Below are 23,445 nucleotides of genomic sequence, written 5' to 3'. Positions count from 1 at the left end.
CTGTCACCCACCCCCCCCCCCTTTCCCCTCGCCCGGGGACCCTCTAGAGCATCGGAATCACCGGTCAGCCACGGCGTGGGGAGGGGGTCAGACATCATCTGCCCAGACCTCCTCGCTGTTTTTCCACCTGCCATTGTTTCCACCTGTAAAAAGGTGAAAGGCCGCGGATGATCCGTCCTACCTACCTCTGGGGCTCTTGCCAGGGGGAAAGAACGAGAAATCCCGTATGGAAAAGTGTAGATTGCATTAGAACGCCAGGGGTCAAGGTTTCCTAGTGTTCATGTGTTTGCACGTGCCAGCCTTTATTAAGCCCTAGGTACAGCTATAACGTCTCCGTTTTCCAGAGGGGTGGTCTAGAATGGCTGAACGGCTTGTCCAAGGTGGGTCAGCCTGAAGGAGGGTGGCAGGGTGACATTCCCAAGCCAGTGACTCCCACTGCGCCACCTGCGGTCTCATTCTGGGCTTTGAAGCCCAGATAAGTGCCAGGCACTGGGGTAGGCAGTGGGATACAGCTGTGAACGAGAGATAAGCGATTCCTGCCTTTTTGGAGCTGACATTCTAGTTGAAAAGATAGATAAGCAACAGACCAAATAAAGAAGTCAATTATACAGTGTGTTGGAAGGCCATAATTGCAAAGACAAAACTGGAGAAGGGTAAGGGGGAGGTGATGGGCAGTGCTGAGAGGCGGTGGTTTACAGTTTTCAACAGGGTGGTCAGAGGAAGCCTCATTAAGAAGCCGACGTGTGGGGCGCCTGGGTGGCTCGGTCGGTGAAGCGTCCGACTCCGGCTCAGGTCATGATCTCACGGTCGGTGAGTTCGAGCCCCCGCGTCGGGCTCTGCGCCGACAGCTCGGAGCCCGGAACCTGCTTCGGATTCTGTGTCTTCCTCTCTCTCTCTCTCTCTCTCTCTCTGCCCCTTCCCCACTCATGCTGTCTCTCTCAAAAATAACCAAACATTTAAAAAATTTTAAAAAAAGAAAAAGAAGCCGCCACGTGAGCAAAGATTCAAAGGAGGTGACGGAAGGAGCCGTTCTTTTTCTTGGAGGAAGAATCTTCTAAGCAAAGGAGACAGCCAGTGCAAGGGCCCTGGGGTAGGAGTGTACGGGGTGGCTGAATTGAGGAGGACAACAGGAGGAGATGAATTTTACAAAGCTAAGAGCTGCCGAAGTGAAGGAGGCACAGGCCAGATGGGGTTTTACGGAACTTTGGCTCTTCCTCGAATGAGATGGGAGCCCTTGGAGAGTTTTGAGCAGAGGAGGGACATTCTGGGATCCACAGTCAAAAATCAACCCCGGTTAACTCTGGTCGCTGGGCGGGGAAGAGGCTGCGGAGGGCAAAGACAGAAGCGGGGCTAGGGGGTTGTTGAGATAGCCCAGGTGAGAGAGAATGGTACTCCGGCCCGGGTGGCAGCAGTGGAGGGGATAGGAAGGGATCAGGTCGCAGGGGCACCCCAAGGACGTTGGCTGGAACACTGGGAGACGGAGCTCTGGTGAACTGAGGCAGGGAAGACCGAAGGCGGAGCGGGTCTGAGGGGTCTGGCCGTGGGTTGGGTTTGAGATGCCTCCCAGGTCTGTGCGTGGAGATGCCGAGGAGGCAGGTGAGTAGGAGAATCCTGAGTCTGTGGTTCAGGGAGAGAGTCTGAGGTATATCAGATGCCCGTTTGGGGGCAGGCAGCTGGCGTTTCAAGCCGTGGGCTGATCAGAGGGAGAGCACGTCAGAAGAGGACAAAGGCCTGGCCCTGGGGACACTGACCTGGGGAGGTGGGAGTGAGGAGGAGACACCGGCAGCGGCAGCGGGGACCTAGAAGGAGCAGCCAGGGAGGTAAGAGGCAGATCTGGGGAGGAGGGGTGTCCTGGAGGCCAGTGAGGAAGGAGAGCGTGTCACGGTGGGGCGGGGGAGAGGCCAACCTCTCAGGTGCCACCAGCCGGGGCAGCAAAGGCCGTCATCTGCCCTCATGGAACCGGAGACCCTCGTGGAACCCTCGTCTGGAGAATGAAGACGTTTGACCAGAGAGTCTCGAAGAGCCTTTCCAGCTCTCTGGGACTCAGGCAGGGCTTGGGGGGGGGCTGGGGGGTGGGGGGGGGGTAGTGGGGGGGTGTGGCCCTGCGGTCAGATGGAAGAGCAGGAGTGAAGGCTGGCCATGGGAATGTAGGTGACTTTACAGGCGGAAGGGAGTTGACTGAGTGACTCAGGCAGAGATCGGAAAGGAGTGGAACCCAGGCCTCGCAGCTGGGCAGAAGGGGCATGGGATGTTTTTGTGCAAGGGGAGTGTGTGTGACGTGATCAGGTTGGCATTTATTTTTTTATTTTTTTAAGTGAGCTCTAGACCCCACGTGGGGCTTGAACCCATAACCCCAAGATCAAGAGTCGCATGCTCTACAGGCTGAGCCAGCCAGGCGCCCCCAGGGTTGGCGTTTTAGAAGGAGCTCCGGCTGCAGTGTGATGGTGGCCTGGAGGGCAAGTCTCCTATCAGACCAGTGTGAGGGCAGTGACACCAGTTTGTGGGGGTGGAGGGGAGGGGCTGGATTTCAGTGACATTTAAGAGATCACACCAACAAGTCTCAGAGGGGGAGAAAGCTGAGGGTGTCCACACGGAGGCCAAGATATGGGCTGTGCTGGGGAGGGGAGAGGACTACTCTGGCCACATGGGGCCTGCAGAGCCTGGAGGGCTCCGGGTGGAGGTGTCTAGAGGCACCTGGACAAAGAGTCAGGGGCTCTGGAGAGAGACGGGGGCTGGAGACGGGGAATTGGAAGGGTTTGCAGCAAAGTGCCGCCCTTCTCAAGGGAGAGGTGGAGAGAGAAGGGGAAGGGGCCACGGAGGTGAGATCCCAGCATGTCAGGATCCGGTGGAGGAAGACGAGCCAGCCAAAAATGTTGGGGGTGGGGTGGGGGTGAGCGCCAGGGCGGAATGATGACCCCACTCCTCTGGGATCTCAGCCAGAGTCAAGGCGCAGCCCCTGGAGCGCCTCCTCCAGGAGGCTCGCCTGACTTCCCAGTCTCCAGAGCTGCATGTCTCAGCTCAGTGATTCTCAAGTGGGGGCAATTTTGCGTTCCCCAAGGACATTTGGCAATGCTGGGACACATTAAAAAAATATTTTTTTAAAGTTTATTTATTTGGAGAGAGAGAGAGAAGCGGGGGGGGGCAGAGAGAGAGGGGGGACAGAAGATCCAAAGCAGGCTCTGCGCTGCCAGCAGAGAGCCCGATGCGGGGCGCGAACTCATGAACTAGGAGATCACGACCTGAGCCGAAGTCGGAGCTTAACTGACAGAGTCACCCAGGTACCCGGGGCCGGGACACATTTGTGATTGCCACAGGTGTGGGGATGCGACTGGCATCTCGTGGCTAGAAGCCAGGGATGCGGCTGGAACGCCGGCGGGGGGGGGGGGGGGGACACAGCACAGCCACCCCCACCCCCAGCAAAGAATGATCTGGCCCCACGTGTCCATCGTGCCGAGGTGGAGACACCGATGCAGTCAGAGGAAATCAGCGAGGTCAGGAGTTCCCTGAGGGCGGGGGATCGTGCCTCACTTGTTCTGACGGTCCCCATGCTGAATACAGGAGTTTTCTTACCAGAGATGCTCAGAGGTTGTTAACGGACGCAGGGTGAGCTGGGACGAGCCTTGCTGCTGGGAAGGACACGCGGGTTCGTGTGTCCAAGCCCTGGCCTAACTGAAAATTCATTGTCTTTTTTTTTTTTTAACGTGTATTTACTTTTGAGAGAGAGACAGAGCGTGAGCAGGGGTGGGGCAGAGAGAGAGGGAGACACAGAATCCGAAACAGGCTCCAGGCTCGGAGCTGTCAGCACAGAGCCCGACGCGGGGCTCGAACTCACGGACCGCGAGATCATGACCTGAGCCGAAGTCGGACGCTTCACCCAGGCGCCCCATCCGCTGCTTTTTAAAGAGGAAACGCAGTGGATGAGGTCCTCGGGCCAGGCTGATGGCTCAGGGGACGGGGTCCCTTTAACATCACCGGGGGCCATCCTTCCGTCTCACCAAGGTCATAGATTCTCGCCGTTGTCCTTGAGTAAGCGACCCCTCGCTTCATTTCATCGAATGAGCGAATGAATGCGTGTGTCCCTTCCTTTTAAACCGATTATACCTACGATGAGGGGAGAGAAAGGCCTGCAGATTTATCTTCCGGTGAGAAATCCTTCCTTTAAGGTGATGCTCCCTTCTTTCCATGTTTGTTTTGCTTTTATTATTTTTGTTTTGTTTTTGTTTCGAGAGAGAGAGAGAGAGTGAGTGAGGGTGAGGCAGGGAGAAGCGCAGAGGGAGAGAGAGAATCCCAAGTAGGATCTCGGGGTTGATCCCGCAACCCCGAGATCATGACCTGAGCTGAAATCATGGGTCGGACGCTTCACCGACTGAGCCACCCAGGCACCCTCCCATCTTAATAATTTCTAAGGGTTCCAGTTCAGTAGTGTTAAGTATATTCACGCTCTTGTGCAGCCCATCGCCAGAACCCTGCGTCTTGCAAAATCAAAGCCCTGGCCCCGTGAGACAACTCCCTGCAGCAAAGTACCCCAAACACGGAGATTTAAAACAACACGGAGTGATGCCGTCTCTCTGGGTCAGACTCCTCCCCCTCCCTCTTCCCCCATTTAAGAACCCCTGTGATGACATTGGACCCCCTGGATAATCCGGGCTCATATCCGTCTCAAGATCAGTTGAATCCCCCATTGGCGCGCAGCATAGACACATTCACGGTTGGTGGGGATCAGGCCTTGGACATCTTTGGGAAGCCATTGGTCTCCCCACCCCCCCGGCCCCCACAGTTACCCACGCGCCTATGGGGTACAGAGGATGGGGGGATGGGAGCAACATCCCTCCACATCTACGTGGCACCAAGTGCGTCCCAGCTCCCTTCCAGGGCTATTCCGTGTGCTAGAGGCAGGGCGGGCGCCGTCCGGTCATCGCAACAGCGGTGTGACTGGTAGGGAAGGAGGGGACATTTGTTGTTTTTCTTTTTCTAAAGTTTTTAATGTTTATTTATTTTTGAAGGAGAGAGAGAGAGAGACAGAGGGTGAGTGGGGGAGGGGCAGAGAGAGACGGAGACACAGAATCGGAAACAGGCTCCAGGCTCCGAGCTGTCGGCACGGAGCCCGACGCGGGGCTCGAACTCACGGACCGCGAGATCATGACCTGAGCCGAAGTCGGCCGCTTCACCGACTGAGCCACCCAGGCGCCCCAGGAAGGAGGGGGACGTTTGTAAAGTCCCTGTTAGATTTCCGGTGCCCCCCAAAGTCAGTTGGTTTTCAGTTTAAAAGGTCCAAGCGACACCTAGCTCACCGGGGGGGGGGGGAGGGGGCAGCTCTTATTTCCGGCAGGTGCCCAGACAAAGAATTACCCCCAGAACCTTGTTGACAGGCGGGAACCCTGCCCTCCCGGGTGTAGTGGCCAGCCCTCCTGAGTGAGGGGACCACCGTCCACTGACCCCGTCTCCTCCCCCACCCCCTTCCCTCCGGGCCTTGTTTGCTGTTCTTCTGGAGACTTCTTCTGCCTCGTGCCGCTCAGAGTCTGAGACCGTACCAGTTAAAACCCTCCAGGAGTCGGGGAGCCCCAGGGGGTGCCAGAACAGACCCTGCCCTTGGCCTCTTGAGGCTCCGAGTCCAGTGACGGCGCAGGGGGCAGGGGGAGTGGCATCGGTAACATCGCAAATTGGGATGGTCAGGCTCCACGCAGGAAAACAGGGGCCGGTGAAAGGGGGCGACGGGCGCGTTTACGCAGAACAGGTGCCGGGGAGGACTGTGCGACTGGATAGAGACGGTGCCCGCGTGGGGGATGTGAGATGCCATCAGAGGTGAGCAGGCCGGAACACACGTGGCGTTTTTGGGTCACAGCAAGGGGCGTGGATTCGGTTCCAAGCGAGAAGCCACGGCAGAGTCTTCCAGCTTAAAATTTTAAGTTGTTTTAAAAAGTTAATCCAGTCGTTCTATTTTATTTCATTTTTTTTTACTCCGTTTTTCTCTTGAAGTTTACTTATCTATTTTCAGAGACAAGGAGAGTGAGTAGGGGAGGGGCAGAGAGACGGGGAGGGAGGATCCCAAGCAGGCTTCTCGCGGTCAGCGCAGAGCCCGACGCGGGGCTCGAACCCACAAACCGTGAGATCACGAGCGGAGCTGAAACCAAGAGTCGGGCTCTCAGCTGGCCGAGCCACCCGGGCGCCCCGTTCCAGCTATTTTAAAACAAAAATTTGAATTCTAACGACCACCGCTCATGCAAGAGAGTATGCGACATATATGCAATTCTAGAGGTAATACGGGAACAAAAATCTATGTTTCACCACTCAGGTTCACACGCCACGCGTCTCCTGTCCCTCAGGAGCCCCCTCTGTACTCCTCCTTGATCACATGTCTGTGGCCTCTATCCTGAATTATGTAAAGAATTCTCGGGGCGCCTGGGTGGCGCAGTCGGTGAAGCGTCCGACTTCAGCCAGGTCACGATCTCGCGGTCCGGGAGTTTGAGCCCCGCGTCGGGCTCTGGGCTGATGGCTCAGAGCCTGGAGGCTGTTTCCGATTCTGTGTCTCCCTCTCTCTCTGCCCCTCCCCCGTTCATGCTCTGTCTCTCTCTGTCCCAAAAATAAACATAAACGTTGAAAAAAAAAGAATTCTCTCGTTTTCTCTTTATAGTTTTCCCATATATGTGTGCATCCACGTACACGATATAGCTTACTTTTTTTTTTCTTTTTACTTTTTTACTTTTACTTTTTGCCTGGGTCGGGCCACAGACAAATGTTGTCTTCTGTGACTTGCTTCTGTGACACACAAGTATTGTCTTCTGTGACTTGCTTCTTTTCACTCGGTGTGTGTTGGAAGGTCATCCACGTTGGTGCAAATAGTTTTCGCTGCTGTGGTTGGAGCACATTCTGGGTTTGTAGGGCTTGGGGTTTATACAGTCTGGGAGGTTCTTTTAGAAGTGTATAAAGTGTGGGGGGGGGCGCCTGGGTGGCTCAGTCCGTTAGGCGTCACCTTCAGCTCAGGTCACGATCTCGCGGCTCATGAATTCGAGCCCCGCCTCGGGCTCTGTGCTGTCAGCAGGGAGCCTGCTTGGGATTCTCTCCCTCTCTCTGTCCCTCGCCAGCTCATGCTCACTCTCTCTCTCTCTCTCAAAATAAGTAAATACACTTTTTAAAAGGCATATAAAATTATACTACAAGAGGTAAAATTAGGTAAAAACTTTATTTAGAAGGAGAAGAGAGTTCACAACAGATTACAGATTTTTGTTTTTAAAGCTGGTAAATCGCACAAGCGTCACAAAGTCCACAAATGTATTCTCACTAATGAACCGTCTGACCCACATTGCTGGTATCCCTCTCAGGCCTTGCAAGGGACCTGGGGACACCTCACGGGACCACGTCGGGGGGTTTTTGGCAAGGAAGTCTTCAGTGAGGTCCGCTGCCCAGGGCAACCGTCCCAGGGCGACTGTTTCGTCTGTTCTACTAGAGGAAAAGGCCACAGTTTGTCTCCGTTCTCCTTGTGATAGAACGACTCCTGAAGACATCCATATCCTAGTCCCTGGAGCCTGTGTACGTGTTCTGTTACGTAGCAAGGAGGAATTAAGGTTCCTGATCTTGACATGGGAATTAGCCTGGATTATCCAGGGGGTCCAGTGTCATCACAGGGGCTCTTAAATGGGGGAAGTGGGAGGGGGAAGAGCCTGAACCAGAGTCATGGCATCACGAAAGAGGCTTGACCCATCATTGCTGGCTTTTAAGATGGAAAGAGCCCACAAGCCTCCCTCCCTTTCTTCCTTCCTTCCTCCTTCCCTCCTTCCCTACTTTCCTTCCTTCCTCCCTTCCTTCCTTCCTTCCTTCCTTCTTTCCTTCCTTCCTTTCTTCCCCTTTCTTTCTTTTCCAGAGATGAGCATCTATTAGATGCTGGGTGTATACATAAGCTCCCATATTGAACTCTTAAGCAAAAATCTATATAATGGGTATTATTAGCGATTTGTAAAGGGAGAGGTTCAGTAGGAACCCTGGTCTGTCAGCCTCCCACACCTGTCCCATCTCCAAAATGTCCGATCCTGACAGAACACAGGGTTTCTGCGAGCCAGGGGTCCCCCGAGCTGCCCCTGTTGGAGTGTTTGGTTCCGGGAAGTCTCTGGAAGCTGGAAAAGGCAAAAACCAGATCCTCCCCTTAGGGCCTCCAGAAGGAACACACACCCGCTGACACCTTGACTTTAAGCCCAGTGAGACCCATTCTGGACTTATTAAACATTAAAGATTTTTTTTTTCAACGTTTATTTTTGAAAGACCGAGAGAGACAAAGCATGAGCTGGGGAGGGGCAGAGAGAGAGAGAGGAAGACACAGAATCTGAGGGAGGCTCCAGGTTCCACGCTGTCAGCACAGAGCCCCACTCGGTGCTCGATCTCACGAACCGTGAGATCATGACCTGAGTCGAAATCAGGACTCGGATGCTTAACCGACTGAGCCACCCAGGCGCCCCTGGACTTCCGACCTCCAGAACTGTGGGGCAATGAGTTGTGTTGTTTTAAGCCACCAAGCTGGAGACACTCGTTACGGCAGCCCCAGGAGACTAATACACCTCCGTATTGGTTGGGTATTTGGGTCGTTTCCGGTTTCTGGTTTCTTGCTTTCCAGACCGGGCTGCCTTCTCCAGCAGGTGTCCTGGTGCAAACAGGAAGGAGTTGGCAAAAAGCGTAGCTTCAGCTTTGCCAGGTGGTTCCAACCGCTTCTCACAGGCTGCGGTATGGGTGACGGGTGAGGCAAGGGCAGAACGGATGGGGGGTGGGCCATCGCAGCTATGTGGGTACTGAACTAAAGAGGCGGGGCCCTGGAAGTGGAAAGAGGGAGCAGACCTGAGAAATAGTTAAGAGAACAAGTCCACAGGGCTTGCTAAAGGGTTTGTTGGGGGTGAGGGAGGAACCAGAAAGACTCCCAGGTTCCTGGAGCGGAAGCGAGGATGGGGTGGGTCCCAAGACGGTCGTGGCCGGGGATTCTGACAGCAGGATCCTTGCTTGGCCGGCCTTCCCCTTTCCTGCCCTAACAGACAGCTCTCCCGGTCCCTCCTCATGCGGTGGAAGCTGACCTCTCGCCCACTGCTCCCTTGGTGGGAAGACGTTTGCAATCCCGTGTGGACTGAGATCAAATGATGGAGAGAAAGACACACACTCCTGAGATGCAGGAATAAAAATGCAGGGGACAGCTTCACAGTCAAACTTGAACGAACTTCCTAAGATTTAATACAACGGGAAGCATCACCAAGGAAAAGACTAAGGCTTTTGACTTTACGGAGATGGCTTAATCTACTTCACGGACGCTATCCTTTGGAGGGCTCTGCGTCTCTTACACAGGTGAGGAGGCTGCATGAGGAGACGTGGGAAATGTCTCTGGAAGGCTGCTTGAGAAAAGCAAGCTAAGAAAAATGTGTGTGGGCGATCTCATTTTTACAAAATAGGGAAATTAGAGAGCTCCTATATGTGTTGGGTATAAAATAATAGTTCACACTTATTGAGCAGTTACTATGTGCCGGGGGCTGTGCTAAGTGCTCTGTCCATAGTGCTGATGTATTACCTCTTCTATTATTGTCCTTTAACGGATGGGGAAGGAACTTGCCTAAAGGGGTCTGGCCCCATGCTCCTAACTAACCGTCAAAGCTGACCCTCCTTTAATCTGGGAATGAAGCGGGCACACTTGTAGCTGGGCTGGGAGCCCCGGGAGGAGCGAGCTCGGGTGCCCAAGTTCTCCCTTGTGCCGGTCAGTGGGTCAGATGAGCTGCCGTCTGAATTGGGAGAGTCCTGACTGAGGTCAGCCGGCAAAGAGGACACCTATGCCCCCAGAGAGGGAATTCACTCTGTGGGAAAAGGGGTGTGGCCAGGTGACCCAAGCCCAAGGCATTTCACAATGCCTCACGGTGGGTGGGGGTGGGGGGCAGACCCCATGTGCGTCTGGGGCTGAAAGCCATGCTGGACCCACCGAATTCTGGAGTCATTCCCACTTCCGGGAGCGAGGACTAAGCTCCTGGTATAAACGAGAAGGCTGTAACCTCGGGGCTCAGGGGCATTGTGGAAATGAGACCGGCCTCCTCTGGACTGCGTGATCCCCTGGGATTATCAGACTGTTCTGGAAGAAACCTCAAGAGGGAGACACTGGGCTTCTTACCAGTAAATGCGCGCCGGTGCCTGAGAGATCGGTTAAAGAGACAACCGCACAGCACTGTGGCCAGGGTCCGAGCTGGGGGGGGGGGGCCATGGATGTGTGCGCGCTTACCCCCCACGGTATTCCTACCCGTTTTCTCCGACAAGCCGACCTGCGTCATGATGGGCTCTGAGGTTTTACTTTGTACAGCTCTCTTCTTTTAAGTTTTTATTTAAAATTGTTCTATATTGTTTTCAATTTGGTGACCAACACGCATGCATTTTGCAATGAAAACAGAGCCTTCAGGGATGGGCTAAATGGGCAAGGGGCATTACGGAAGACGCTTGTTGGGGTGAGCACTGGGTGCCATACATAGGGGATGAATCACTGGAATCTGCTCCTGAAATCATTGTTGCACAATATGCCAACTAACTTGGATGCCAATTAAAAAATAAATAAAGTGAGGGGCGCCTGGGTGGCTCAGTGGGTTCAGCGTCCGACTTCGGCTCCGGGCACGATCTCGCGGTCTGTGAGTTCAAGCCCTGCGTCGGGCTCCGTGCTGACAGCTCGGAACCTGGAGCCCGCTTCGGATTCTGTGTCTCCCTCTCTCTCTGCCCCTCCCCTGCTCACGCTCAGTCTCTCAAGGATAAAGATTACATAAATAAATAAATAAAAATGTTAAAAAAAAAAAAAAAGGCATAACCGGGGTTAATAGCGGCCTGTGACGACAGCACAAATTTACAAACCGCCCAAAATATTTTTGGTGTCCTATGATTATTTTCTAAAAGAAACACTACTACTTTTTTTTTTTTATTTTATTGTTTTAAACACGTATTTATTTTCAAAAGACAGAGAGAGACAGAGCACGGGCAGGGGAGGGGCAGAGAGAGAGGGAGACACGGAATCCGAAGCAGGCTCCGTCCAGCTTCCGAGCCATCAGCACAGAGCCCGATGCGGGGCCTGAACTCACGAGCTGTGAGATTAGGATCTGAGCCCAGGTCGGATGCTTAACCGGCTGAGCCCCCCGGGCGCCCCAATAATACTATTTTTTAAATGTGAGACTTTGACCAAAAAAAAAAAAAAAAGAGAGAGAGAGACTTCATAATGTCCAAAAACATACACATGATGAAAAGGCAAAACATAATACGGAAAAGAAACCCTCCAGAGTAAATATGATGAACGGTAAATACCTGTAGCGTAGGGAATAGTGGTTACAAATCCTTAAGAGAAAAATGGTACCCGCCCCCCACCCCCCACCCCGGCAGTGGGAGAAAAGACACGAACAAATCAGTGATAGACAAGTCAATATCAGCAGCTCTTTGATCCCGTGAGTAAGCAGGGGTGTGCACTTGTACCCCACAGAAATATCACCTTTGTCACCTTTGGGGTTACCCGAGGCTTTTAGAAATGACGACAGTCCCGGAGCCGGGCGGGCACCCCTCCCCCAGGTCACAGGCACCCGACGTTAGGTCGACACGCCTGGATAACAGCTTCCCCCCAGGAGCCAGGAGCCTTAGACCGTTCAAACTCAGCCTGGATCCAATCACCAGAAAAGTACTGGACAGACCCAAACCGAGGGACGTTTTCCAAGACGACAGGCCTCGTTAAATCATGAGAGACGACAAAAGGCAGGAGGCGTGTTCCAGGTGAAAGGAGACAAAAGAAACTCCCCAACTACACGCAACGCGCGATCCCTGATTGGAGCTCGGATTCTATTTTTATTTTTTTATACTATTTTATTTCTTATTTGATGTTTATTTATTTGGGGGAGACAGAGCGGGGGGGAGGGGCAGAGAGTGAGAGGGAGGCACAGAATCCGAAGCAGGTTCCTGGCGCTGAGCACGTCAGCACGGAGCCCGATGCGGGGCTCGAACTCACGGACCGCGAGATCGTGCCCTGAGCCGAAGTCGGACGCTTCACCGACTGAGCCCCCCAGGCTCCCCTGTTGTACGATTCTTGCAGCTCATCTATAGGTTTGAAAATGTACGGAGTAAGTTGGAGGACAAGTTTGCAAGGCCGAACTCAGCACCAAAGCCTGTTTTCGGCTCCACACCCGAGGGACAGAGGCAAGTTGCCAGCCGAGTGCCATCCCCACCTGCCCTTGCTCTTCCCAATCCTGAGAGCCCCACCCCTTGGCACCTCCAGGCCAGAGACCCCTTGCAGGCTCATGCCATGGGCTGTCCCCCCCCCCACCCGGGCCCCCACTCCAGAACCCCTGAGCCAGCCCTCGTCCCACATCAATCTCAGGATGAGGCCAAACCCCAACCTTGTCCCGAGCTCGGCGGTCGCGCCTGGCTTCTATTAAGGACAGTGAGTCTCAGCTCTGCCTGTGGGCTTTGCCTGCGTCTCCCGCTTAGCCCTGCTCTGGGACCCCTTCCTTGCTGGACTCACCCACCCATCTTCCCTCCTGCTCAGGGTTTGGGTCTTTTCCAGCCGTGGGCAAGCACAGGCCGGACAGGACGGTCACAGCCAGGAAGTTCACAGGAGGCCCTGGGGGTGGGGGTCTCCCAGAAGAGGCCCCGGAGCGCGCTGTCCTAAGCCTGGGGCCCCGCTTCTGTCACCCGGCGTACGACGGGTCCTGCCGTTGAAGCCCAGGGCGCATGGATGGATCGTTCGCGTTTCTTTTCTTTTTGTTTTTTTTTTTTTTCAAAAACACCCAATGTCAGCACCAGCTTCCGAACCTCAGGACATGTGCTCTGCCTCTCACAGCGGGCAGCTGGGCTTGACCTTGGGGCCCCTCACGCGAGCAAGAGCCCATCTGGAGGAGGAGATAAGGAGGGGTCCCTGGGTGGGGGGACTAGGGCATTTGAAAGTAACACACAAAACAAGCCCGGAGATTCCAGGACAAGACGGCAAAAGGGTCACGGTCCCTCTCCCCTGAGAGGCCTAAACCAGCGACCTCCCAATGCTCCAGTGTCCTCCAGGCGGCCCGCTTCCTGGCTGCCCAGAGGAAGGAGCCGTGACCTCCCTTAGCCCCAGCTTTTGGCAACGAAAGGCAAAGACTCCTCGAATCCAAGATTTCCAAATAATCAAATTAGGGAAGCCGAGAATTCTATACTCACTGTATGAGAGTTCTAAAATGTAAAATATTGGAGTCGCGATCTCTCACGGCGTAGAGAGTAGACGCGCCTGGGTGGCTCAGTCGCTTAAACGTCCGACTTCGGCTCAGGTCGCGATCTCGCGGTCCGTGGGTTCGAGCCCCGCGTCGGGCTCTGGGCTGACAGCTCAGGGCCCGGGGCCTGCTTCGGATTCTGTGTCTCCCTGTCTCTCTGCCCCTCCCCTGCTCGTGCTCTGTCTCTCCGAAATAAACATTGAAAAGATAAATCAATAAAATGAACACTGTAGAAGGCACTTCGGGTGGATGAAGCACCCAAATCTGCTGTGTGACCCAAAGTCGTTCCCTAACCCTCTCTGGGCCTGTGGGTTCTCTCCTCGAAACTCAGGGGACCTCACCCACCCACAAGAAATCCACAAAGTCTCGCATAGTGATGAGTCCCAAGCACCACAGATTCGTGCTGTCTGGGTTTAAATCCCCGCCTCACCACTTACAGGTATGAGGCTCTTGGCAAACTGACCCTTCCGTGCCTCAGTTTCTCTTCTTGTAAACTGGGGGGAATCATGGCGCTTGCCTGATAGAGTTTCCAGGAAGACTAAATGTATACATAGGTGTATACAGATATGTGTATGTAATAGGTATATAATGAACGATATATATCACGTGATACATCAAATGACGTATATCACGTATATATCACGTAGAAGAGTGCCTGACACGTGATCAGCGTGGTTTAAATGTCACCACTTGTCCTCATTGTTGGTATTTCAGACACCTGGACAGAAATGATGTGTTTACCCACAAGAAGGCTGTAGAGACTCATAAGCGTGCTGCGTGTCTTCCCTTTTGGCTAAGATGTACGTGAATTCAGTGTGGGAGCTGTGGACTTTTTCCCGCTCCTCCAAAGCTCTGACTGGCAGTTCCGTATGGCTTTGCTTAATTTTTTTTTAAAGTAGGAATTTCTTATTTCTGAATGTAGTTTGAGAGATCACAACTTTTTAAAAAAAATTTTTTGATGTGTATTTATTATTGAGAGACAGAGAGAGACAGAGCATAAGCAGGGGAGGGGCAGAGAGAGAGACAGAATCGGAAGCAGGCTCCGGGCTCCGAGCTGTCAGCACAGGGCCCAACGCCGGGGCTCGAACTCACGAACCGTGAGATCACGACCTGAGCCGAAGTCGGACGTTTAACCGACTGACCCAGGAGCTCCTAGAGTTCGGGGTTTTTTAAATAGCCTACGTGTAGTGCGAGCCTATGAAAAGTATGTACATTTTCCATGAAAAGAATCGTATAAGAATGGACAGCTATGTGTGTCCATAGGATCATAGAACAAACCGACAAGATAGTCGACAAAGTAATGAAGTTGAGCTCTAGGTGGTGGATTTATGACGATCCTTTCTTCTCTTTAGCTCATTTGCTCATTCTCGCTTTCAAAAATTCACGTAACTCACTTGTATGGTAAATAACGGTCTTTTTTTTTTTTTTTCTTTCTTTTCAGTAGGCTCCATGCCCGGCATGGAGACCAAAGCGGGCTTTGAACTCATGACCCTGAGATCGAGACCTGAGCTGAGATCGAGAATCGGATGCTCAACCGACTGAGCCACCCAGGCGCCCCCAAACAGGTTGGATTTTAAAGAGCATGCCTTTCACCATCACCTGGTCCTTCTCACTCTTCCGCTGAGCTCTGGGCAGCGGGAGTTACTGCCGGCCCCTCTCTGCACAGGCAGTACGGGCCGGGGTGCCACTAGAGTCCCTCCTTCTTTGGGTACGGGTGATGTGTCCCCAGCCCGACAAAGGCTTCCCGAAATGCTCTCTGCCTCTTAGACGGCTGAGTGAGCAAATACTGATAACGTGGAGCCCACACCCTGGGCCCCCTCGGAGCACGGTGACACAGCCTCTCGGCCCAGGCCCACCTGAAGCGGAGACTGCCTCTCCCAGCTTCTCTCCGGCTGGAGTGACCCCGTGACCAAGTTCTGGCCAAAGGAATATAAGTGGAAGTTTTGTGCTAGAACTTCCCCGAGAGAAAGCTGGCTTAGGCCCTTCGTCCCTTCTTCGCTTCACTTCTCCTACCTGCTGGCTGGGGTGCAGATGTGTTGGCTGGCACTAGGGCAGCCATTTTGCGCCAAGAGGCGCATTTGTGAATGGAGGCTGTGCATGATGGAGCCTGGGTTCTAGATCTAACTATGTAAACAGTGGATCCCAGACGCTGTGGCTCAGCCTGGGATCCCTCCCTTCAAACTTAAAAAAGAAGATGCTTATGTATTAGTTTTGAGAGAGAGAGAGAGATGGTGCGTGAGCAGGGGAGAGGGGCAGAGAGAGAGAGAGAGAGAGAGAAAGAAGGGGGGGTGTGGAATCTTAAGCAGGCTCCATGCTCAGCGTGGAGCCAGACGTGGGGCTCAATCCCACAACCCTGGGATCATGACCTGAGCCAAATTCAAGAGTCAGCCATTGGACCGACTGAGCCACCCAGGCACCCTTCCCTTCAGACTTTTCTGCATAAAATAAATAAATATCTTTCTTTTTTATTGCCTTTGCCACTCACAATCAAATACATCCTCACTAATCCACTCCCTGACGACCGCTCTGCCAAAAGCTGGTTCTGGGGACAAAGGCAAGTCACGCGTGAGCCCCGTCTTCACGAAACGCACAGCTCAGAGGGGAGGGGAGGACGAACTGGCCAGCCCCCAAGGCAACTCTTCGGAATTCCACACGACTTTTGTCTACAGGAAGTCAACTCTTGCCACGAGCTGGGCCCCCTGCTCGGCACCAGGCTCCGTGCCGGGCGCAGGGGCACCTGTGCCGGCCCTCGAGGGGCTCCCAGGCCAAGAACACGCTCCGTGAGCCTGGAGGCTTCGCGCCCTCCAGAGCAGCAGCCTCTGACTCAGTGGCTCTAGAGTGTGGCTCCTGGTCCCCCATCAGCCTGGGTCCATCCTTCTCAGCAGGTCTGCGAAGGCAGCTGAGAGAGAGAGAGAACGTGGGCCGGGGAGGGGCAGAGAGAGAGGGAGACACAGAACCCAAAGCCAGCTCCAGGCTCCGAACTGTCAGCCCCGAGCCCGACGCGGGGCTCGAACCCATGAACCGCGAGATGGTGACCCGAGCCGATGCTAGAAATCGTACCGGTGAACAGCCCTTGGACGATACAGGAACTGCCTCATCGAATCCTCAGGTCTCCCCTATGAGGTCGGTGCTGTTATTGTCCCCCGGTGAGAGGGGAGGGAACAGAGGCACAGAGAGGTCCAGGGACCTGCCTGGGGTCACACAGGCAGTCCGCCGTCCGTCCCCAGCCCACACCCTGAACCCCACGCCTTCCTGCTTGGCGAGCACCTGCCTCCCGTCCAGGCCCGTGCGGGGCCGTGCACGGGGGCAGGGGAGCCTGGGCGAGAGCGTGTGTCGGACGGGCCGGGGGTGCGCACAAGGCGCTCGCGACCGCGCATCTGTTGCCGTTCGCGCAGTGTGGCTACAGGTGTGTCCAGCCTGGTCCCCCAGCCTGGACCCCCCTTCCCCCCCTCTGTCCCCTGCCGGGGCCTCCTTATCTTCGGAGACCCCGGGGGCCGGCGTCCCTTCTGCCTGCCGCCCGCCCGGGATCCTCTAGCCCGGGCGGTTGTGCCATCAGCCCGCGCGGGCGTTGTCGTCCCCAAGCGGGGCGAGGGTGTGTCCCTTCACTTCTGCGTCACCCGGGCTCCCGGAACAGGCCCGACGAGGACATTAACAGGGATGCCAAGGGCTGCTGCTCAGCGGGAAGGCGTGTGCGGGCCCAGCGCCCTCGTGACCCTGACCGATTGCATTTGTTAATCTCCTCTCAGGAGAGACGCAAACGAGTCAACAGAAGGTCCGTGGCTGAACCAGGCTCCGGCTGTGGCTTCCCCCTCCCGGGCTCCCTTGAGGGCTATTTCATTTTTTTTTTTAACTGTCACTTTTTTTTAAGGTTCTCGATTGGCTTGGAGAGAGAAAGAGCGAGCGAGCGAGCAGGGGAGAGGCAGAGAGAGAGGGAGAGAGAATCCCAAGCAGCCTCTGTACCATCAGCGCGGAGCCTGACCCGGGGCTCGAACCCCCAGACTGTGAGATCACGACCAGAGCCGAAATCAAGAGTTGGATGCCGAACCCACTGAGCCACTGGGGCGCCCGGCTTTTATTTATTTTGGGACACGTGTCGCGTGCACCTGAAAAACAGTTCAGGTCAAATGAAGGCATATGATCTCGGAATGAGTGTCCTTCCACCTCTGTCCCCCCTCGGCCTTCCCGCCCCCTCCCAGAGGCAAATACTGTCCCAGGTTCTTGTGCGTCCGGGGCCCCTTCGCGCTGGGTTTTCTCACTGTGGGCGGGGGGAGGGGGAGGGGGGGGCGTGTGGGTATGAAACTCCCCCGAGAGATTTTAAACATCGTGGCACGCGTGGGGGTGACTTTCCTATTTCCAGTGCTGCAGCGCATGGTCCTGTGTAGACGCGGACAGCCACGGAACGGAGGAAAAGAGGGAAGAGGCGAGAGACAGCACGCGGTCGGGGCCCGAGATCTGGGGGGGGCCCTGGGCGTGGGGCTGGTGACACCGGCCACCTGTCTCCCCCTAAGGAATCGGGAGCACGTGAGAACCGGCTGGAGGCCGGAGGTCACAGCTAGCTGCCCCCCCTCTGCAAGCTGGGGCCTCGCTCTGGAGACGCCTCGACCGAGGGCACAGGGCCAGCGGGTGGCCAAGCCAGGACTCATGCTGGCCTTGGGGAGCCACAGGGGAGCTTGGAGGAGGCAGCCGACTGCCTGCGTCTAGGGCGGCCAGAGCCGGGAGTGGAGGGAGCAGGGCCGGGGGTCTAGCCAGGAAACAACACGGAAGGGGCTTTGGCACCTCCCACGACACGCGGGGTGAGTCTGGAGTTGCGGGATGGTGAGGGGACGAGGGCCGGCCAGGGACGCGGGCACCTCTGGAACCCCCTCTTGTCCTTTCTGGGGGCCCCCAGCCTTCCTGGTCCCCGGGGGGAGGAAGCTCTTGCTCTGCTTTACTAGGGAAACTGAGGCAGGAGCGTGGAGCCCGTTCCAGTCATCCCAGCAGAGGTGCGCCCGGACCTCGCCTCACACCTACGCCCCCAGCTGGGGGACCCGGAGCACCTGTTCTCCGGGCAGCGTCCAATGGGACGCCCTCGGTCAGCTCAGGAAGCCCCACCCCGGGCGGGGAGGCCCCGGGGACGCAACCAGCTCTGTGACCGGGTGACTCGTTTTACTGCCCTGAGTCTCGGGCCCCTCAACTCGAAAGTGGGGATGGTTGTGCCCCTGCCTCACCGGGCCGACCAAAGGCAGACGCTGCGACAGGTAGAGGGGAGGCGGCGCTGGAGACAGACGGGCCGAGATGTGAGCCTCTGAATTATTGACCCGGGTGAGTCACGTCCCCCTTTTGAACCTCAGTTTCCTCTGGAAAATGGGGACAGCAGCAGGTGCTTACTTCAAAGGGTTGTTGTGAGCCTTAACAGGGATGCTTTCCAGAATGCTCGCGGCGGGAGCTCGGTCAAAACCGGCCGCCCCTCCCCGCTTTGGCCTCCGAGCCTGCAGGGCCCTCATAAAGTCCAGATGGGACGCCGGGGTGACAAGGGTGACTCAGAGCTCCACCCCGGGCCCTGCGAGGTGCCAGAAACTGCCGTCCGCTCCCAGCCCCTCGGGCCGGCTGCCAGGCGCCCCGGTCGGTTTGCAAGGAGACCCGGCCCGTTGCCATCCGGTGCGCCGGCGAGGCCGAGGCCGTGCCTGTGCCCTGTCTAGAGGGTGCCTGGCTGGGTAGTCGCCCGCTTCTGGTCTGCCGCTCAGTCGGTCAGTCAACACACGCACCTCTGGCGGAGGCTCCGTGTGCTCTGTGCTGGGCCCTGGGGAAGCAGAAGAGGCCCAGAGCTGGTCTCACAGTCTGGGAGAGCCATGTGGAAAGAACACGTCCAGCGGAGGAGCTGTGGAAGCCAGAGCGTCAGTCAGCCCCAACTGGGGTATCTGGGAGGGCTTCCCGGAGGTGGCAGATGATGACTGCTCCAAGTCCCGGCTCTACCGGGGAGAGGCAGGGAGTGGGCAGGTAGGTGTGGGAGAGAGCAGGGAAGGCAGTCAAGGACATGGCTGGTCCCCCTCGGGGGCGGCAGGGGGCTTCCTGGGGAAGCCTGGGGCCCAGGGAGTCCAAAGGGGCAGGCTGAGGGGCTCGTGTGCCAAGACTTGAGGGGACGGGGCAGGGCTTCGTGAAGGGAAACGACCGCCAGCTCTGTTTCAGAAAGCCCACGCTGCTGGGGCGCCTGGGTGGCTCCGCTGGTTAAGCCTCTGACTTTGGTCCAGGTCATGATCTCACACTCCGTGGGTTCGAGTCCCGCCTCGAACTCCGCGCTAACAGCGTGGAGCTCTGCCTCGGATCCTTTGCCTCCCTCTCTCTCTGCCCCGCCCCAGCTCTCTCGCTCGCAAATAAATAAACATTAAAAAGAAAAAAAAAAAAAAAGAGGGGCGCCTGGGTGACTTCGGTTCGGGTCGTGATCTCATGGTCCGTGGGTTCGAGCCCCGCGTCGGGCTCTGGGCTGACAGCTCGGAGCCTGGAGCCCGCTTCGGATTCTGGGTCTCCCCTGTCTCTCTGCCCCTCCCCCGCTCATGCTCTGTCTTGCTCTCCCTAAGATAAATGGATGTTAGGAAAAAAAAAAAGTCCAGGCCGATGGGGCGCAGATCGGACGGGAGGGGAAGAGCAAAGCGTCTGGGGACGGGAGGAGGGGAGAATGAACAGGGATAAACCGTCGCATCCAAGGGCGGGACGCAGTGGGGAGGAAGGGTCGCTACCCGCTGGCCAGGCCGGACTCCCCCCAGGCTGCCGGGTGCCCCCCCCCCCCGCCTGCCAGCGGTGGTGATGGCGCGAGAGGCGAGACGTGGTGAGCTCCTCGATGGGACACTCTCGAAGACTATTTTTTGCACTGAAGGGTCTGGCCTCGGACCTGGCAACGCGTCCTGCCCTGAGAGAGAGGGGAGTGACAGGTGGGAACCGGGCAAAATGGAAGGAAGAGGTCTGGATGCTCGCGGGCCTTGGAACTGGGGGTTTGGACCAAGTTTAACCAGACCTCCTGGGACGGGCGGGGGCGGGGGCGTCCAGCTGACTTCCGACTACAGACCGCGCAACGACGGCTGCGCTTTTCAAAACGCGCCCTGTATTCCGGGCCCCAGGCTGTACGTCTCACTCCTGTTGTCTCAGGGAGTCCCCGTGACCCCCAGGCACGGTGGCAACCGTCACAGGGACGGCACCAGCCGATGCTTGCATGACGCCGCTAGGCCCTGCCACTCTTCTCGGCCTTTTACGTGGATTGGCTCATTTTGGTGCTTCCCGATACTTCCGTGAGGCACGCTCGGCTATCCGCAACTTGCAGGCGGGGAAACCGAGGCACGGAAAAGTTCTGTAACTGGCCGCGCATGGCAGAGCTAGGAGCGAGGAGGTGATGGAGGCTGGCGGCCCGTGGACGTGGACGGGGACGTGGGCCTGAGATCTCACCCCCGCCTCCCCCCGGGGGGGGGGTGCCTTCCGCAGGTGTGTGCAGGCTGAGGGAGGGGCATCCGGGCTCAGAGCAGGGGAGAAGGATGGGGGAGGGGGAGGGTCTGCAAGGGTAGCGCTTCCTGAGGGGGGGGCCACTGTGGGGTGACATTGCCCCACCAGAGCGGCCGCAGGGCCCTGGAGCTGAGAGTGGGTGAGGGTCCCAAGGCCCCGAACGTGGTGGGGCTGGGTGATTGGAGGTCTAATAAAGGGGGCCTCGTGGGTGTCAAGGAAACAACAGAACTCTGTCCTCCCTGAGAGGACCCCGTACCCCACACAGCTTCCCACCTTCTGTGGCCTGGCAAAAGTCGGTGGCCTCTTTGTGGGCCTTTATTTCGAGCCCCTGTTGGCCACTCCCTTCTGGAAGCATTCGCGTGTGCTCTGGCTGCGGTGGAAGTTCCGGCCTACGTTTTGCCCCAGGCTACGTACCCCCCACCCCCCTCCCCCAGCCAACCCTCGGCCTTCTCTACCCTCCACGAGCTGAGGACACCCACACCCCCGTCTCCACCGAGGCAGCTGTCCTTGAGTCAGGGTACTGCCCGCCTAAAACTCCCTTGTGGCTCCCCACCGGGTTAAGAATGAAGTGAGAGCTTGGATCCATGGTCCCCACCGTCTACGCAGACGGGTATCCAGCTCCAGCCTGACCCTCTGGGCTCATTTCGGATCCCTCCGTGCATGCCTCTAGCCAAACCCAGCTGCCCTGTCCCAGAATGGCCTTTACGTTCCTACGTGCCTTTGAACATGACGTTCACCCGACTTGCAACATGCTCTCCACCCTCCTAGCCTAGCTGGTTCCCGCTCAGCACCAGCACGGCCTCCTCCAAGAAGCCTCCCCTGACCTCTCAGCCTGGGTTTGCTGCATCCTCTGTGCTGATGGTGGCTCCCTGTAGCTAACTGAAGAGCCACAGGTTGGAGGGAAGACAGGGCCTTGGCAGTGGCCTCGAGACTGAGGCTGCCCAGGTCTGGCGTTCCCGAGAAAGGTCTGGGCTGGAGACGGCCAAGAGCCAACGATGAGTATTCAAGGAGAACAGGTGGACGGTGGCAGGAGAGCTGGGGACAGACTCCGGGGAACTCCAGCATCAGAGGGCTGGGCGGAGGGACACAACTCCACAGAGTCCTCGGCAGGTGTGGGGAAGAAAGATGGCGCCCAGCATTCATGCCCTGGTGTGGTCCCCTCCTCTTGCATCTGGGCTGGCCCCGTGACCTGTTTCTGACCGATGTGATGGAAGCGACACCACAGCACTTTCGAGCCTCCGTCGTAAGAAGTTTGTAGATGGCACCTGGGTCTCCTGAAACTCTCTCTCGGGGAAGTCAACCACCGTGAAAGAAGTCACATTGCAGACTTCCCTGAGACTGCCATCCCGTGAGCAAGCCCTAGCTGGCCACGTGAAGTGGCCACGTGGAGAAGAGGAGACAGCTGCCCAGGGGCTCCCTAGCTGTCACAGCCATCCCAGTCGAGGCAGCAGACATATGAGTGAAGACGCCATCTTGGATGTCCAACCCAACTTAGCCTTCAGGGGACTCCGGCCCAGGGAGGGATGTGACTCAGGGAGGTTTACGTAGCCAGCTGGAGGCAGCAGTTGGGGTTTGAACCCAGGCAGATATGGTACCTCAGCCTGTGCTCTTTTCCATAGCACATCCCTGGCTGCCTGAGGCCGGACCTTGCAGCCACATCGCGTGGTTTTGGCCAAATTTCCCCGTGTGACAGGTTACTGGGTTTTCCCCAGGGCAGCTCACCCGGGCACCTGCTGGAACCCTAGGTTTTTTGTCTTTGGGGGGTTTTTTTTGGGGACACGATTCACACAAATGCACAAATCACCAAGTGCACGGCGTGGTACGTTTTTACATGTGTATACACCCACGTGGCCCCTACCCAGGTCAAGACCTCCAACGTTGCCAGCACCCCAGAAAGTTCCCTCGTGATCACTGCTAGCCCATGTCCGTCCCCGGCCCAGAGGCACCCACTGTGCTGATGACCGTCACCATAGTGACAGTTCTGCCTTGAACTTCACATAAACGGAATCGTACCGCAGGTCTTCTTTCGTGTCTGGCTGCCTCACTCAACCTTCTGGAAGATTCACCCCAAGTTTTCGCGTGTAACATTCTTTTCTTACCGCCGTGTAGTATTCTAACGTATGAATGGACCACAATCTACTCGTTCATTCAGAGGTGGAGCACTTTTCCCACGTTGGCCCAATTGTCCAGCTTGTCCCGGAGGCCGAGGAAGGGGTGGGTGGGAGGCAGGCACCGAGAAGGATGTTGCCACGGCCCACGTGCTAGATGGGGGGGCCCCGGGTTGGGCTAAGGCGGTCCCGGAGGCAGAGGACGGAGTGGAGGGATGTCAGGGGGGGCTGGCGGGAGGCAACAGAGTATGGTGGGGACGGGCAGTGGGGGCTCATCTGGTGTCAACCATCTGGATCTTGGGGCAGCCAGGTACAGACACCCCTTCTCTGAGTGGCTCAGGGATGCTCCGTATCTTGAGAGACAAGAAGTCCCAAACCAGGGCAGTGCTGAGGCTGGACGATTTGATGGCTCGGGGGTCCCGGTTCTTCCTTCTCTCTACGTGGCCGTTTTTAGCGTATCGATGAGGCAAAGTGGTGGCGACATGGGGACTTCACCCAACACCGTCTGAAGGCGGGGAGAGAGAGGCCCTCCCTTTCTTGTACCCTTTTTTTAAGAGCAAGGAACACCTCCCAGATGACCCCCTCCAACCCTCCACCCCCACTCAAGTCTTCCCCCCCCCCCCCCCCCAACTCACTGGCTGGAATTGCCTCCCGGGCCC

The sequence above is a fragment of the Felis catus genome, chromosome B4 (genome assembly GCF_018350175.1).
Source record: "Felis catus isolate Fca126 chromosome B4, F.catus_Fca126_mat1.0, whole genome shotgun sequence".
NCBI lineage: Eukaryota > Metazoa > Chordata > Mammalia > Carnivora > Felidae > Felis > Felis catus.
The sequence above is the reverse complement of the archived record's forward strand: the minus strand, read 5'-3'. Positions refer to the sequence as shown.